This window comes from Oreochromis niloticus, linkage group LG3 (assembly GCF_001858045.2).
Source record: "Oreochromis niloticus isolate F11D_XX linkage group LG3, O_niloticus_UMD_NMBU, whole genome shotgun sequence".
Taxonomy (NCBI): Eukaryota; Metazoa; Chordata; class Actinopteri; order Cichliformes; family Cichlidae; genus Oreochromis; species Oreochromis niloticus.
In genome coordinates, this window is record NC_031967.2 from 64,253,499 (window position 1) to 64,270,193 (window position 16,695).

The window sequence follows — 16,695 nt, forward strand, 5'->3', positions numbered from 1 at the left end:
TTAGCCATTGAGCACAGTCAGAAGAGTGCTTTCCGGAACAAACAGAGGTTTGACAGTAAAGTGCGGGAATCCACCCTTGCTAAGGGAGATAGAGTCCTTTTAAGGAATGTTGCCATCAGGGGAAAGCACAAAATCGCTGATCGGTGGAGCCGAACCGTGTTCACTGTGATCAGACAGATTCAGGACTCGCCTGTTTTTGTGGTGGTGCCTGAAGGAACAGATGGGCCTGAAAGAGTGCTACACAGGGATCTGCTCTTACCTTGTGGGTTTCTCCCACCCACTGTGGAAGAGACAGCACCCAAAGTAACAGTGTCACGGTCTAAACCTGCAAACTCACCACCAGTTGAAACATTTGAGACTGATTCTTCAGAGACCAGCAATGAGGAGAGCACTGAAGATGAAGTTGAGTATTACTCTCTTCATTCTCTACCCTGTAATGAGCCTAATGTATTGCAAGATGGACTCCAAGAAGCCGACCAGATTGCAGTCACGGACAGACTGGCTGGAGTAGAAGTCCACGAAAAGTCAGCTACAGAGGGCATTTTGGGGCAGATTGATCAGCTTCACACTGTTGAATCTGAGTTGAGTCCAGAGCTCTCTACTCTAAATCCAGATGCTCACGAATTCCAGCCAGTGATGACCCAGAACGGAGACGATGAGAAGGACCAGGTTCAGGGGTCACCGCTACATGAGATCAGTTCGGCTGAAGACAGCCAATCTAAAGATCTCTCACGCAGTTTGGGTGATAGTCGTACCTTGATTACAGAAGTGAGCAACAAAATGAAAGTTGCGGAGGAAGGAAGAAAAGGAGAACCAAATCTCTCTAAAGATGTCCCTAATCTTGAAGAGGGTGTTGGACTAAGGAGGTCATCAAGGGAGAGATCAGCTCCAAAGAAGCTAACTTATCCAACGTTGGGAAATCCTTTGGTGACAGTTATGCACTCTATTCTCTCTGGGTTAGACCAAGCTTTCACCCAAGCTTTCACCCTCGACAGTGTACCCAGCGTAGATCAACTAATGCCCGGGACTGCTGAAACCGTGTAAAGTTCCACATGCAAGGATGCATGCGGCTTAAGGGGGGGAGAATGTAACCCTCTCAAGGTTATCCACTGCTGTTCAAGTCAGTGATTTAATGTTTAATGTATGCAGTACTGATTCTGTCCAACAGAGGGCAGTGATGGCGCTATAGTTGTCCTGCACTGCATTATGCGGAAAGAAGAAGAGCTGCAGCGGAGCAGATAGCCGGCAAGCTAGAAGAAGAACGCACCGAGCGCATTGAGTACCGAAGAGAATAAGGACTGTTTTTCTAAGTGTTAAGGTTCTTACAGTTACAGACTTATTAGGATTTGCTTACCATGCATCCCTTTTTCCAGTTGTTTTTTTACTTTGTTGGGACATAGTGCGAGAGACAGTTGCTGGATACTCGATCGGCGATTGGAAGGTGAATCCAGTGGGGTTTTTTTCCAGAGACGCATCGCTCCACCCAGAAGGACGGCGAACGAGGATTTTACTCATCTTTGCAGATAAGCACTGGGCTTATCCACACACACACACTACCCGGGTAGATTGACAAAGTTTTCTCAGAGCTCTGAATTTATTTTATTATTATTTTTACTTCAACACCATATTTTACTCTTTTTCCTTTCCTCACCAAACCAGAGTGGTTGGTGGAGGTAGAACTGTGATAAGAGACATAAATGGACTAATACTAATATGGAAACTGAATTGACTGACTGAAGGGGGATTGTATTGGGTTTTGTCTCAGAAGTGTTATTAACATTCTGCATATTATTGAAGTTGCTGATGGGACTGTTATGTGTTGCGTTGTAATAAATGCCATAGAGTGTTCTCTATAAGACAGCATAAGGAGGTGTTCTAGTTTTCTTGTTCCTCTTCTCCTCATTGAAAGTACCTAGAATATCCATGTCCCTAAGTTAATCAATTAAGGGATCGATTACATATACAAAAATAATACAACAGTGAATACGTCTATTCATAGGCAGAGGAAAGTTAGTGCGTAGGGAGTGAAGATAAGAGTGGTTCAGGTGTATGCGTGTGTGTTGTGAGATTCAGAAGGACGCAGCCTCTCTTCTTGTTAGGGAGCGCAGATAAGAGTGTCCAGCTCTCCTCTTCCTGGCAGGAGTGAAATAATAACAGCTTATTCAGCTGTGAGAAAGAATTTATAAAACAGTCCTGTAGTGGACAACAGTCTAAGTCATCAAAAGGTCAACATACAGTATTCTATCATATGCAAACTTATATCATTAAAAGCTTATACTGACTACTAAGTACAATTTTCCATTGACAATATCCATAAGTCTTAGGTACTTTTAATGTTGTTAATCATATTATTTGTCCATGTGATAATGTCCAAGCTATACTGTTGGAGTCAAATTGTTAAATGCTGTCATTGTTTTACTTAAATTTGTAAGTCTTAGTTCAAACATCATGATCAAAGACATTCTTTTGTTTCTGACTCCCTCACCAGCCTGTCGAATGGTGAGGGAGGCTGTAGTGTTTTATTATAGGGGACAAATCCTCTGTGAAGGTTCTGTTTTCTTGTTTAGTAAGCTTCCTGCCTTTTTGACCCTTTTGTGGGCAGGAGGTCACATATACACACCCCCAAACACACACACACACACGTGGATACGTACATGTACACATGCATAAACAAATCTTAATCTTATATACATAAAATACAGGATGAATGTACATAAGGTGCAATTCCAGTCTGGCTGTGGGAGCAACCTCTTTTATTTCATGAATTAGTCTCAGTCGCTCGTTACTTTAGTTTAAATTATTTATTTGTCAATTTATGTCATTGGCAGAGAAGCTAAATCATGTGAACTTCATCGTCTAACTCAGGGTCAGACGTGTATGGAAGAAATGAAGTTTGCTGGATGAGAATTATCATGTGCAATGCTCCAGTTTGACCACATGGGGGCAGTGCTGTTACACACTCAGACTGTAGGACATAATAACAGTGTTGGAGTGTGAAAGTAAATCAGCTTTAAAACATAAACTGTCTTTTTTTTCTGAGTATTTCCAGAGTGATTTCTGATGACATCAAACTATTTGTGTGTTTGTTGTCACAGCAGCAGCAGCCATCAGTGACACCAGCACACACAAGCAACACAACAGCAGGTCAAAATACTCAGAGGTACAATTCATTTCTAATGTCTGACCAGTTTGTAGTTTATGTGTCTGAGTTCAGTTTAAAAACTTAAAAAAACTGATCACAAGTTTCAAACAAACAACATATAAGAACATAAGATGGAAACAAACACACAGAGGTGTGAAACAGTGTTTGTTTCCTTCCTGGTTTTCTGTTTTTTGTATGTTTGTCACATTTAAATGTTTCAGATCAAACACATTAAAATATTAAACAAAGAAAACACAAAATTAAGTTCGTAAATGGAGGTGTTTGTTATTAAGGGAACAAATCCAATTCTACATGGTCCTGATGAGGGCTTATAGAAAATGTGAATAAGGACTCAAAGTGTGTGCAGAGAGCCGTCATGTACTTGATAACATGACAACAGGACAGCCCTGAGCCCTCAGAGGCCTCAAACCCATTAACTGCAGATGTTTGTCACACATATGATTCCATGAAGGGACAAATGATTGAAGCCTGCATGTATTTCTGTGCATTTCTTTAAGAGACACAGAGCTTTGGGATTATAGCAGAAAAAGCAAAAAGTGGAATCAAAACATGAAAACAATGTGTTTATGTGGTGGCTGTAGCTCAGGCGGTAGAGCAGGATTGGAAGGTTGGTGGTTCAGTTCCTGGCTTCCCCGTAGTCTGAATGCCAAATATCCTTGGGCAAGATACTAACCCCGTGTTACTCTCAGATGCATCCATCAGAGTGTGAATGTTAGATAGGCACTAACAGCTTAGAAGAAGTGAATGGATTAGTTGTATGAAGTACTTTGAGTGCTCAGATAGAGTAGAAAAGCGCTTTATAAGAACCAGTCCATATACCATGGTGGCTCACACACACACACATGGACATCAAGTCATGACATGGAGCTTTCTTTCTGACTTGATGCAATAACATGATTCTGCTCAAACATCTATATACTCATATTCATGAATCCCATGACAATTGGGGGGTTTCATGATTTCTTTGAACTTTTGTTTTTCCAGGGTGTAATTATTGCACTTCAATGTTTTTTTCAATAATTTTACAATGCAAATCACTTTGTATTGTAAATCCTAAAAAAATCCTAAATGTATCCACTGTAACTTTTCTGTTGAGAGGAAGTTTCTGGGTGTAATTATATTTTTTTAAAGCGGAGATTCTCGTGTGGAAAACAGCAAACACGACTCTCCAGCTGCCCCGGAGCAGACAGCAATCATTGCACTAGACATGCTTTAGCATGTTTCAGACACACCTTCGTGCTCAGTGCAGCCATTACCTGTTTTCTCTAAAAGACAAGAAAACCTAAATGAATCACACAGATGTGAACTACAAAGACTGTTTCACTGTAACTGCAGGAAGTCTAACAGTAAAACATCCCTGCCTTATGCCCGTCGGCCTGTGGCAGTTGCTGCTGGGAGCGGTTATTACTGAGAGGGAGATGTTATCAGAGCTGTCATCGGCTCAGAGTCGTTATCACAGCACCAAAACTTTGTCTCTGTCAGTGAACTGGGATGAGCTTCTTCTTCTCTGCTGGATCTGAAACAAAGGCAGCTGTTACTGTGTTAGATTAATGTCTGAATGTTGAAACATCTTATTAAAAGTAAAGATGTGCGCATACAGGCACGTGTCACAGTGATGGCTGAGGATCTGACAGTGAGTCGTGCTCTGTGCTCTTCTGCACATCACAGAGGTCACTTTATAATCATGCAGCTCTCACAGAGTCTCAGTCCTCAGAGTCCCCTGGCCAGCATGAGATTCCATATTTTCTTAAAACAGAGCCTAATGGGAGCATGTAAAGGGAAAAAAGTACTGGGCCAAGGATTGATCCTTGAGGGACCCCACAAGTAAGGGGGTGGATGTGGATGAAGAGCCACCAGAACAACCTCTGTCAGTTAAATAAGACCCAAATCATTCAAGTGCAGTTCCGTTAATACCCACGCAGCTCTCCATCCTTGACAGTAGAATCCCATGATCCACTGTATCAAATTCAGCACTCTGCTCTAAAAGCACTAAAATGGCAGAATTACCTGAGTAAGCAATGAAAAAAGATCATCAAGAACTTTTAAAAGTATCGTTTCAGTTTCTATGTAGCACGTTGAAACCAGACTGAAATGTTTCTGAGATGCCATTAATTTCCAGAAAAGCCTGAAAACAATTTTCTCCAGGACTTAGGACAGGGAGGGGAGTTTAGAGAGTCTTCTTAAAGATGGTGAAAGATGTACTCTTAGCCCCTCCATTTACGGCCATTTACGTGAAAAGAGACCAACTCTGAATGGAGGAGGGGGCCTAAGAAGAGTCTAGGAGGAACTTTTACCTTTTTCTGATGATTTGTAACCAGCTGACAGGTGGAGCGTGATCATGGGAGGATTCATGGACGGTTCCTGTGAACACAGTTGAACCATGAGGACACCTTTACTCATGGCTGTCTGTGAGCTCCTGATGAACACATGAATGGAAACAACAGCATGAAAAATAACCTGAACATTAATAAACACGTAGAGAAGGAAACATCATGATGGCAGCTGCTGGATTCTGTCAGCTTTTTATTTCAGGTTGTTTATATAATCGCTGATCCTATAAAACCCAGAAACAGCAAATTATTCTCTGATCATCATTTCAGAGCATGTTGAAGTAAAGGCTGTGGTTACAGCAGATCAACAACTTCGTTCTTCTTTCTTCTCTTTGACAAAGACAAACATCTTCAGGACTGAAAGGTTACAGGATATTTGACACAGTGATGCTGATGCTATCAGATGGTCACTGTGACAATGATTTCTATCAGAGAGTTTTCCCTGAAATGTAAATCAGATGAATTTTCCTCCATCATCTTCTCATTGATCTAAAGGTTCTCACAGCTTTCAGAGAAAAACATGTAAAAGCTCATCCTCAAGTTTGATGATGTTTGAGCCTCTCGTTTGTGCTGCTTTTGGCACAATGCTGGTCTTAGTAGACAAATTAATGAACAATCTTGGTAGATCATCACAATAATTGACATAGAAAATTACATCCATCTTATTTTTTATATTTACCTGCTGTGATCCAGAGTAACTCCTCTCCTCCTCCCTGTTTAGGATTTCTGTGACTGCAGTAAAATATCCTCCATCACTTATGCCCTTACAAATTCATTCATGGTCATTTTAAAGGCTGCAATACAACAAAAGGCATTGATGATTACACAGAACCTTAAACACATTTATCAGCTCATATACTGTTAATCTTTAGAGAGCTTATCTAAATCTATGTTTTAAATGAATTATGTTCATGAATGAATTAAGATGCAGTTTGCAGTGGTTTTTTTCCAGGTCTTTCTGTTTCCTTGCAGTGCAGACACAGCTCTGCAGCACTCTCTACATATGTCTGTGAAGGTTCTCAGTCATCCAGGCCATCGTAGTCTAAGGAGCTTGGAAAGAAAAGCGTCTGGACTTCTTTAAGCATCTTGAAGATGTTTCATCTGAGAAGCTTCTTCAGTTCTAAGAGCAACTGGTGGAGAGTCCCACATTTTTAAGACCTGCTGGCAGTGTCCCTAAGAGGGTTGTGGACCCCCTATTGTATAACCTTGGCTGATTGTGATCTACACCCACCTACACCTTGGCTCATGGGATTGGGCAGATTAGGCAACGGGAGCTCCACGACCCTCTTAGGGACACTCTCTTTAGGGCTTCAAAATCTGGGATTCCCAACCATTTGAATTTGGTCAATGTCTAATTAAATTCACATTCAGATAAAAAGGCCTCAGACAGCACTCAGTATTTTCTCACATATAATCTGATGTTAACTATCGTGGTCCCTCAGTCCTCGCCACATGACCTGATCTCATCTTATTGTTTTTGTTTTCTGCCTCCTCCCTGGTTTGTGTTTGTACTGGTCTTTGTGCATTGACAATATGAGGCCTAAGAGGAGACAGTTAAGTGACGGAAGTGACGGACAAGGTAAGCGACTCATGTTGTAACTGACGTCAGACGTCGGAGATTTTGGCGGAAAATTAAAGCGAATGGTAGTTTAGATTTGAACAAATTCCTTTAAGCTTCAGTATGACCAAATACACTTATCAATTGTCTTATAACTAACAACATTTGTCTAAATCATCTCCAACACCCTGGAGAACAACGGGGAGAGTTTGGAGGCTCTCCAAGATTACATTGATCAGTGCTTTCAGGATCTTATGATGAAGAAGGCCCAGAGTGCAGCTTCCCCAGCCAAACCTGACATGCCGTCGAAAAGACTTTGCCCGGCAGACTCCCCCGGCACAACATCGCCAGCCGGCAAAGATATTGCCGACATATTGGAGTCAATCGACCAATGATTGTCCACTTTCGACGCAAGGCTGTCCTTGGTGGAGATTCTTCACCGGGAATTTAAATGCTTGCGAGAATCCCTGGAGTTCAGCCAGCAGTAGGTGGAAACGCTCGCTGCTGAAAATGCCACGCTAAGGGAGGCGGTGAAATGTCACACAGACAATGTTACTCAGCTAAATAGAGAAAATAAAAAAAATAAAAGAAACAGTTATTGATCTACATGCTCGTAGCATGCGTGATAATCTGGTATTTTCTGGTATTCCAGAAGCCGCTGGAGAGGACGCGGAGACTACAGTAAAAAGCTTCATCAAAACCCACCTGAAGCTGCCGGAGGACACGGTGAAGAACATCGTCTTCGATAGGGTGCATCGCCTCGGCCTCATGCGGGCTGCAGCCGGGAGACCACGTCCTATCGTGGCCAAATTCGGCCACTTCAAACAAAAGGAACATGTGAAAAGCCGCGGCAGGGAATTAAAAGGAACGGACTTCAGCGTGAACGACCAGTTCCCCAAAGAGATCCTGGAACGACGCAGGGTCCTCTTCCCAATCCGACGCGGCTTCATCCAGAAGGGCTCCCGCGCTGTCATCGCTGTGGACCGGCTGTACGTGGACGGACAGCTCCACCGCGACCCCGGCATCACTCCGTGGCTGTATTAACTTCACACCAGATAAGATTCCGCTACCCCATTTCCCCATCCACTCACACTAACTTGCATTAACGTCTGTTTAACTTACCGGTATCAAATCGCATCTTAGGTGTGATATCATAGCAGTATTAACACCGTCACTCTCCGTCAATGGTTTGATTGGAATGTTTCCGGTTTTTTTTCCTTCTCGTTTTTTTACTTCTCTTCTTCCCCCTCTTGTTTTTATGCTGCTCACCCTTGTCCTTGGTTTCTTTCTTTCTTTTTTTCTTATCTTTCACTGCTTCGATCACCTGCTTCCACACTCATCCACAAACAACATCCTTTATTTCGACACATACGCACAGCACGATCACGCACAGTCATGCGCTCAACGGCAGCACATTTACATCAGTCAGACAGCGCACACAGTCGTATAGGATACACACACTTAAGCCAAGCATACTCATATTAGTAAATATGCAAACACATAGTCAGACTCAGGGAGCATCTCGCCACACATTTTTTCTCTCTCTCCCTCTCTTTATTTATGAACAAGTGATGTATTCTCTCCCTGCTGCTGCGGAGTCGGGGCGGTCTGCTTCTCCCCACCGCAGGGAAAAGGGTAACACCACCTGGGTCTGGGTGCAGTTTCCCCCTCCAGGGGCAAGGGTACCTAGACCCGGTTCTTAGAGTACGCTTGGGGAGTGTGATTGTGTGTACAGTGTCTCTCTATGTCTGTCTCCACGTTGGTTGAGTGTTGAGTAATTGCTTATGAGAGCATGAGGGTGGGAATGGATGTTTGTATCTGTGTGTGCCTGTATGTCTGTGTCTATATGTCACGTTGGGTATCAGACGCCACCTCTCTGGGGACATCTCAGGCCCTCCAATGTATGGAGGCCTATCTCCCCCCACCACTTCCCCTGCCAGAGGCAGACGCCCTCAGACATCGGTGCGTTGGTGGTTCTTTGTGTCCGGGGATGGGCGTCCAGGTACACACCGGCTCACTCCTTGGTGGCTGCTTGTCGGGGCCTGGAGCCTGGGGCTCGCTCGGGCCACTCCAAGGGTGGGGTGCCCTCTCCACACACCCTCTTTTTCCCCCTCTTTCTTTCTCCCTTTTCTTTTCCTCATTTAAGTCTGTCCCGTATCTAGCAAGTGAAAATAAAATAAAAAATAAAATAAACAATAAAAGGTGAATCAAATAGACCATTACGGCAAGGCTGGGATGGTCCATTTGGTAAAGTAAATCCGTTGGGCATCTTTCTTTGCCTTTAGACAATAATTCTGATGGCAAAAGAACCAAACGGGACAGGCAAAAAAAAAAAAAAAAAGACAATATGAGGTCTTTGTCCTGCCTTCTGATTTCCACACACCTCCACATAATATTTCAAAACTCGAAAGGGATTGAGAAGTGAAATAGTGATAATAGTAAAATAGTGAAAATGCCAGTATCCAGAAGACTCGTGTTTCTAAGCCAGTTGGCACCCGTACCGTAATATACATAAGAAAAGTGCAACAAGATTGTAGGTGAGCGTCTAGCTTGACTGTACTTTGCATGGGAGGGCTCACTTGACCACAGTCTTGCAACAGTCTGCTTCCCCATAGCTGTCGCATTTGACAGAGTTCTGATGGTCTCTGCTGAAGCTAATATATTGTTAAGTAATGCAGCTGCTTCATTTAGCAACATGGCTGCTAGCAGGTTGCTGAGTAGACAGCTGTATGTTTGAAATGGTCCACTTTTCCCTTCATTTTCCTTGTGAGGAAACAACTTCCTGTACAACTGAAATGCCTTGGTTTTCAGTGGAGTGTATGAGAGTGTTTCAGTAATAATGTCCCTTACAGCACCTCATAGATCTGACTGAGCTCAGGCTCCATTTTCTACAGGGAGATGCTCAGAGAGCAGGTGCTGCACAGAACACACCCTGTTCAACCTGTGTGTGTGACTGACTCCAGCTCAGACAAAAGGCTGGATCAGCTGGTTCAACAGATCAGCAGTTTGCATAATTTTCATCTATGCAAACACCAAACAAAGTCCTGCACACAGTGTGTTTAGTATGTTATCTATTAGTAATCATCTTTAACTCTGTAAAAGTGTCCCAAAATGTTGATTCTGTTCATCTGGATGTAGCGTTTTCACTGGGAGAAACATTTCGTCACTCATCCAAGTGACTTCTTCAGTCTCAACTGACTGCAAGTTTCCACAACCTTATAAACAATAACTTTTTCACTAAGGAGCGCAGCAATTTCCTAATGTTGTAAACCTGCTCAACATTTGGCAATAAAACCCTTTTTGATTGATTTGATTTTGATTTGATTTGTACAATGACCAGTGTTGGTCAAGTTACTTGAAAAAAGTAATCAGTAACTAATTACTGATTACTTCCCCCAAAAAGTAATCCCGTTACTTTACTGATTACTTATTTTAATTAATTACTTATATACTTAGCTAGTTTTTAAAAACACAATTTACAACCTGAATAGGTAATAAAGTGATAGATCTTTCAGCCCAATTCTACTTTTTCTGCATAATCCATCATACAAAATGTAATCAAATGAAAATGTCTCTTTTTAAAACTTTAAATCTTTTAACTTTATGCATCAAGCAAAAACTTAATTATATGCAACATTCTCTGACTGGAAGAAATTTGTTTAACATTTAAACCTATTTTCTGCACATTCCAGCACATAAAATAAAATATTTTTGTGTGTTTACACTCACTCTTTCAAATAGATGCAAGTAAAACACAGCAGAAAATAAATAAAATCAAAGACTAGCGGTCCTGTTGCTCTATTTTCACCTGTAAAGCAGGAGTGGGGTAGGCGGAGGTTTACCCTGGTGCAGGTGTGCCACAGCAGTCAGTTGAAGAATCCGCCAGTGTCTCTGTGAATTTTCCATTACGTCGTAGCGCACTCGCTGCTTGCTTGAAAGTTTAGGGGTTTTTTTCGCTGTAAAAAGGAGTTTTCTTCCCACGCACAACGGACACTAATGTTTTTGTCACTTTTTATGGAATCAAACTCAAAGTAAGGTCAGTACTTCCACGCTTTAAACGCTGCACGCTCATACTCTCTCCCGCACTGGATATATTGTCCATTGTTGATCTGCACACAGCTGTTGTCAGGAACGTCGCACTCGCCTACGTCACTGTCATGAGACATTCTCGCAAAAAAATCACGGTTTTAGTAACGCAGTAAGGCAGCGTTCCTACGGGAAAGTAACGGTAATCTAATTACCATTTTTGCAATAGTAATCCCTTACATTACTCGTTACTTGAAAAAAGTAATCAGATTACAGTAACGCGTTACTGCCCATCTCTGACAATGACTGAAACCAGCTCACTAAATGAACAATGGGCTGTGAGGTGAGTTTCTGATCATTAAAATGCAAATTGTTCCATTCACAGAGAGTTGTGGAATGGCTGTTATCAAAGCATTGTAAATTCAATCAATCAGTTTATTTATAAGCACAAATAAAAACAACACAGGTTGACCAAAGTGCTGTACAGAATAAGAAGTAAAACAAACACACAATGAGAACAAAACAAAACCTCAGTCACAATTAAAAGCTAGTCAGTAAAGATGTGTTTTCAGATGGGATTTAAAAATGTCTAGTGTTGGAGAGATCCTTATTTGAAGAGTCAGACTGCTCCAAAGTTTAGGTGCAGCAATCACACAGGCCCGGTCTCTGTGTTGTTGTGAATGTATTATTGTGGGATCTACTGTACAATATAAATTCAATTCAATTCAATTCAATTTTATTTACATAGCGCCAAATCACAACAAAAGTCGCCTCAAGGCGCTTTATATTGTACAGTAGATAGCACAATAATAAATACAGAGAAAAACCCAACAATCATATGACCCCCTATGAGCAAGCACTTTGGCGACAGTGGGAAGGAAAAACTCCCTTTTAGCAGGAAGAAACCTCCGGCAGAACCAGGCTCAGGGAGGGGCGGGGCCATCGGCTGTGACCGGTTGGGGTGAGAGAAGGAAAACAGGATAAAGACATGCTGTGGAAGAGAGACAGAGATTAATAACAGATATGATTCGATGTAGAGAGGTCTATTAACACATAGTGAGTGAGAAAGGTGACTGGAAAGGAAAAACTCAGTGCATCATGGGAATCCCCGGCAGCCTACGTCTATTGCAGCATAACTAAGGGAGGATTCAGGGTCACCTGGTCCAGCCCTAACTATATGCTTTAGCAAAAAGGAAAGTTTTAAGCCTAATCTCGTCACGCTGACAGATCTCTTCTTGTTTAAATAAATGTTATAAATAAACTGATGGCGTCTCTTAGGATTCACTTCTGTGTCTGAAACAGTTTTAGTTATAAACCAGGAGACGGTCTGAGGCTGATTTTCACTTCACTCTGATGGTCACAGAGAACAAAGAGCTAAATTCAGGAAACCAGGATAAGATTTACAAATAAATACTTGAAAAACACATTTTGTTAGAAATCAGCACATTTAACAGTCGTGTGTAGTGTTTATAAAACAGAAAAAGACAAAATCCTCACACACTGAACTTTAGATGATTAATCTTCCTGCTGCTAATATATGAGTGATGTGTTTAAACTGAAGCAGCAGATTTACTCTCTTTTAGAAACTGTCAGACTTTAAAGGTTAAAGAAAGATAAGAGTCCACAGGAGGCAGTGTGTGTACAAACTCTGATCAGACGGGGTGGAGGTTCATCCACCCAACACGTGCTCCATGCTGCTGATTGTGATTCGGTGGAAGCAGATGATGTAAGTGTAAAAAAAATGAAGAAGAAGGTCCTTTCCCATCAGGTGGAGAGCAGCAAAAAGAAAGGAATGGTAGCCAAGAGTTATAAAACCTCATACATACAGTATGTTTATAGATGATATCACTATTTTGTATTTTCAATTAAGCACATGCACGTAAAAATGCTGCACCAATAAAAGAAGCAATTGTGTGTGTCAAACAAAGCCCATGAAAAGGGTTTAAATTGGATGTTTCAATAGAGAAACTGCAGACACGCAGTGAAATTTAAGAGCATCACAGTTTAAAAATGTATTTAACACTGAAAAACAAGAAAAAACGTTTTATGTTATGGTCATGAATGTAATATAAACAAATGAATAACAATTTTATTGTCTGTTTGTTTCCCAAAGTAATCAAACCCATATAACAAAGCAGCCGCTAGAGGGAGCTCTAGGGCAGTTTACAACCATAATAACCAGTTTAACTTGTAAATGGCAGAACAAAATGAACAACAATTTTATTGTTTGTCAATGAGACCACATTGTGTGTTATTTTACTTTGTACAGTAAAACGGTTCTATTAAGCATAAAACTCAACAAAGAACTCAGATAAAGTACCCTTTATCACTATTTATACATTTTAATGATTATGCCGTCACTGAGGTAATCAACGCTTAAGTAGTTAAGACCAAATTTTTGTCCTCATGTAGCACAATTTTGTTTCGATACTTTCTTTTTATTGTGTTTCTTTTTAACAATATACAGGGGAGATGGGGGATAACAACAAAGAAAAAAGAGGGAGAAAAAGACCGTGTTACTACAGTTAGATCCTTTTTCGATTTCAATGTGATAGTTTTTTCCTGTCGACTTTATATATTCAGTCCATTTCTCCGACTTTCGATAGTATTGATCCTCATGAGTCCTTATTCTGTAAGTCAATTGTTCCATGATTTGTATTTTGTCTATAATTTTCATCCATTCGTCCTGTGATGGTGGGTCTATTTGTACCATTTTCTTGTATTTGCTTTTTTACAGGCTGCTAGCATAATTTTCAATATGTATCTATCTTCTTTCAAGACGTTTCACATAATGACACCAAGATATAATAGTGTACAAAACTTGGATACATAACCCAGAATTTTACCTATAACTAAGTGAACATCCTCCCACAATTTTGCGATCTTAGGACAGAACCAGAACACATGTGAATGATTCACATTTACGTCTCCACAGCTTCTCCAACACGGCTGTGGTAATGAAGTGTGTTTGTTCCTAATTTTTGGTGTTAAAAAAACTCTAATTACATTTTTCCAACAATGTAATCTCCAGACACGTAATGATGTCGTTGACTGCTGTGTTTTCCAGATTTGTGACCATTCCTCGTCAGATATATTCACTCTCTCTCTGACTGCCACTTCAGTTTTACATACGCTGTTGTAATCCCTCTTACCTCCATTATATGCCTGTAAATTGTAGAGATTATTCTGAATTTGTTTGTGTTGCAGGTTTCAGTTATGGTTTTAATTATTGAATTTTTGTTCAGATTTACACTGTTTTATTTCTTTATTGAAAAAATCCCTAATCTGCAAATATCTATGGTGATCTTGATTACTTAGATCATATTTTTATTTAATCTCCTGGAAATTCATGAAGTTCCCATTTTTAATTAATGTGCATATTGCTGTTTATCCATTAGGAATCCAATGTTTAAATCTCTGGTCAATAGAACCAGGGATAAAACCCTTGTCATCAGTTATCCACCTAAGCAGTCTGAGCTCTTTTTCTAGCTTTTCGTACCAGATTAAACCATATTTTTAGCATAAACTGAGTGACTATATTCACCTGTTTAATTACACTCATTGCTTCTTCTTTGTCTCCAATAAGACTTTGAATTTGTCTTCCTTGTACTGATTTTTCTCAATTTTTCCATTTAGCAACATAATCTTTGTCACACCAACAGATTACAATTTGTGCAGCATGAAAATATCCCTTAAGGTTTGGGAGTGCCAAACCCCCCTAATCCTTACTTATCTGTAGTGTTTGATTCTCAGTCTGTGATCATTCCATATAAACTTGGAAATGATTTTGTCCCATAGTCTGAATTGTTTTTCAGGTATTTCAATGTCTAATGGAAGGGCAGCCCACCTGTCCAAATCGCTCTTAATTTCTTTGTCTAGTTCGACGTAATTATGTTTACATAGATCCTCAGTGTTTTGTGATAGAGTGACCCCAAGATATGTAGAATAATTTATTTAAAACATTTATTATTATGTTGAATATTTTGGGAATGTTAAAAACACTTGTTGTTGAGAGCTAATATGCACCTCAGAGAAGAATGTATTCCTCCAGAGTTCATTATGTTTGCCAAATATATTCATATTCCACATCAGAATCAGAATCTGAGAAGCTGTATTAATCCTAGAGTGAAATTGAGTATTCATAGCAGCACACATACAACAGACAACAAAACAATTGTATATAATGTTGGGGCGATCGTGAGTTAGGAGTTCGCCTTGTAATCGGAAGGTTGCCGGTTCGAGCCCCGGCTTGGACAGTCTTGGTCGTTGTGTCCTTGGGCAAGACCCTTCACCCGTTGCCTAATGGTGGTGGTCAGAGGGCCCGGTGGCGCCAGTGTCCGGCAGCCTCGCCTCTGTCAGTGCGCCCCAGGGCGGCTGTGGCTACAATGTAGCTTGCCATCACCAGTGTGTGAGTGTGTGAATGGGTGGATGACTGGATGTGTAAAGTGCTTTGGGGTCCTTAGGGACTATTAAAGCACTATACAAATACAGGCCATTTACAATGAAGTGAGGGAGTGGAGCTATAAATAGATTAATATATATGAAAACAAACATAAATATAAACATTGGGACACAAGTATTAACTCTAATGTTTCAGGGATATAGCAGATAATATAAGTGTACAGGTGTGCAAGTAAACATTGTGGCATACAAAGTCTCAAAGTGCAGTAAATTATGTTTAAACCAATTCAATATGTGTGTCTGACACAAGTGGATGAATGAAAGAGTCTAATATCAGCAGGAAGGAAACCCTCATGTGTCATTCCCTCAGAGAGCTTAAAGGAATTTAAGGTTAAAGGAATTTTGGTGCTGAAAATGCTCTTCAGATTGTCTCGTGTGTTATGGAGGGGGTGGGAGTCATTGTCCTTGATTACCAGCAGTCTGTCACTGATCACCTCCTCCAGGGTGGAAGCATCACATCAACAACAAACTCTGCCTTCCTGATGACTTTTAGTTTGTTTACATCCTTTTCTTTCACGCCTGTATTCCAGCTTGAAAAAGCAGACTGATTGAAGATCAGCAGACCACTGCATACACTGAACAACCAAAGGCTCTGTAGGAAGTAAAGCCACCCTCGACCCTTTTTGTTGACAGTGGGTGTGTGGGCAGACAACTCTGGCTTGTCACCCAGTTTGATTCCCTGGTATTTGTAAGATGGGACTATCTGCACATCAAGACCATCAAATGTGACATTAAAAAAATGACATGATGACATTGCCCTCGGTCAGTTTACCGAGCATTTCTCAGTTTTGTACTTTATAGTTCTGTTTATTTTATCACTGTTAGTGAGTCATGGATTATTTAATGTTATGCTGACATTATGTGTTCTTTTGTTTTCAGCTTCATATTGCTTTTCAGTGTAGTTCACTTTCAGTGTTCCACACGTGGATGGAGGACCTGTTAAAACACTCTAGTGTTAAGTCACTTTTGTCTTCATGTCTGTTTACAGTTCTGTCAGTGTCAAGCTCGTGTGTCTTAGTTCAGGTTTTGTTTTGGTGGCCTCTTGTCTCTGTCTTGTGTTTAGTCTTACTTCCCCTGTCTTGTTATTCCCGATTTATCCCTGCTGTGTTACGCAGCGTCTCCAATTCCCCTAAACACCATCCTATGTATAAATGTGG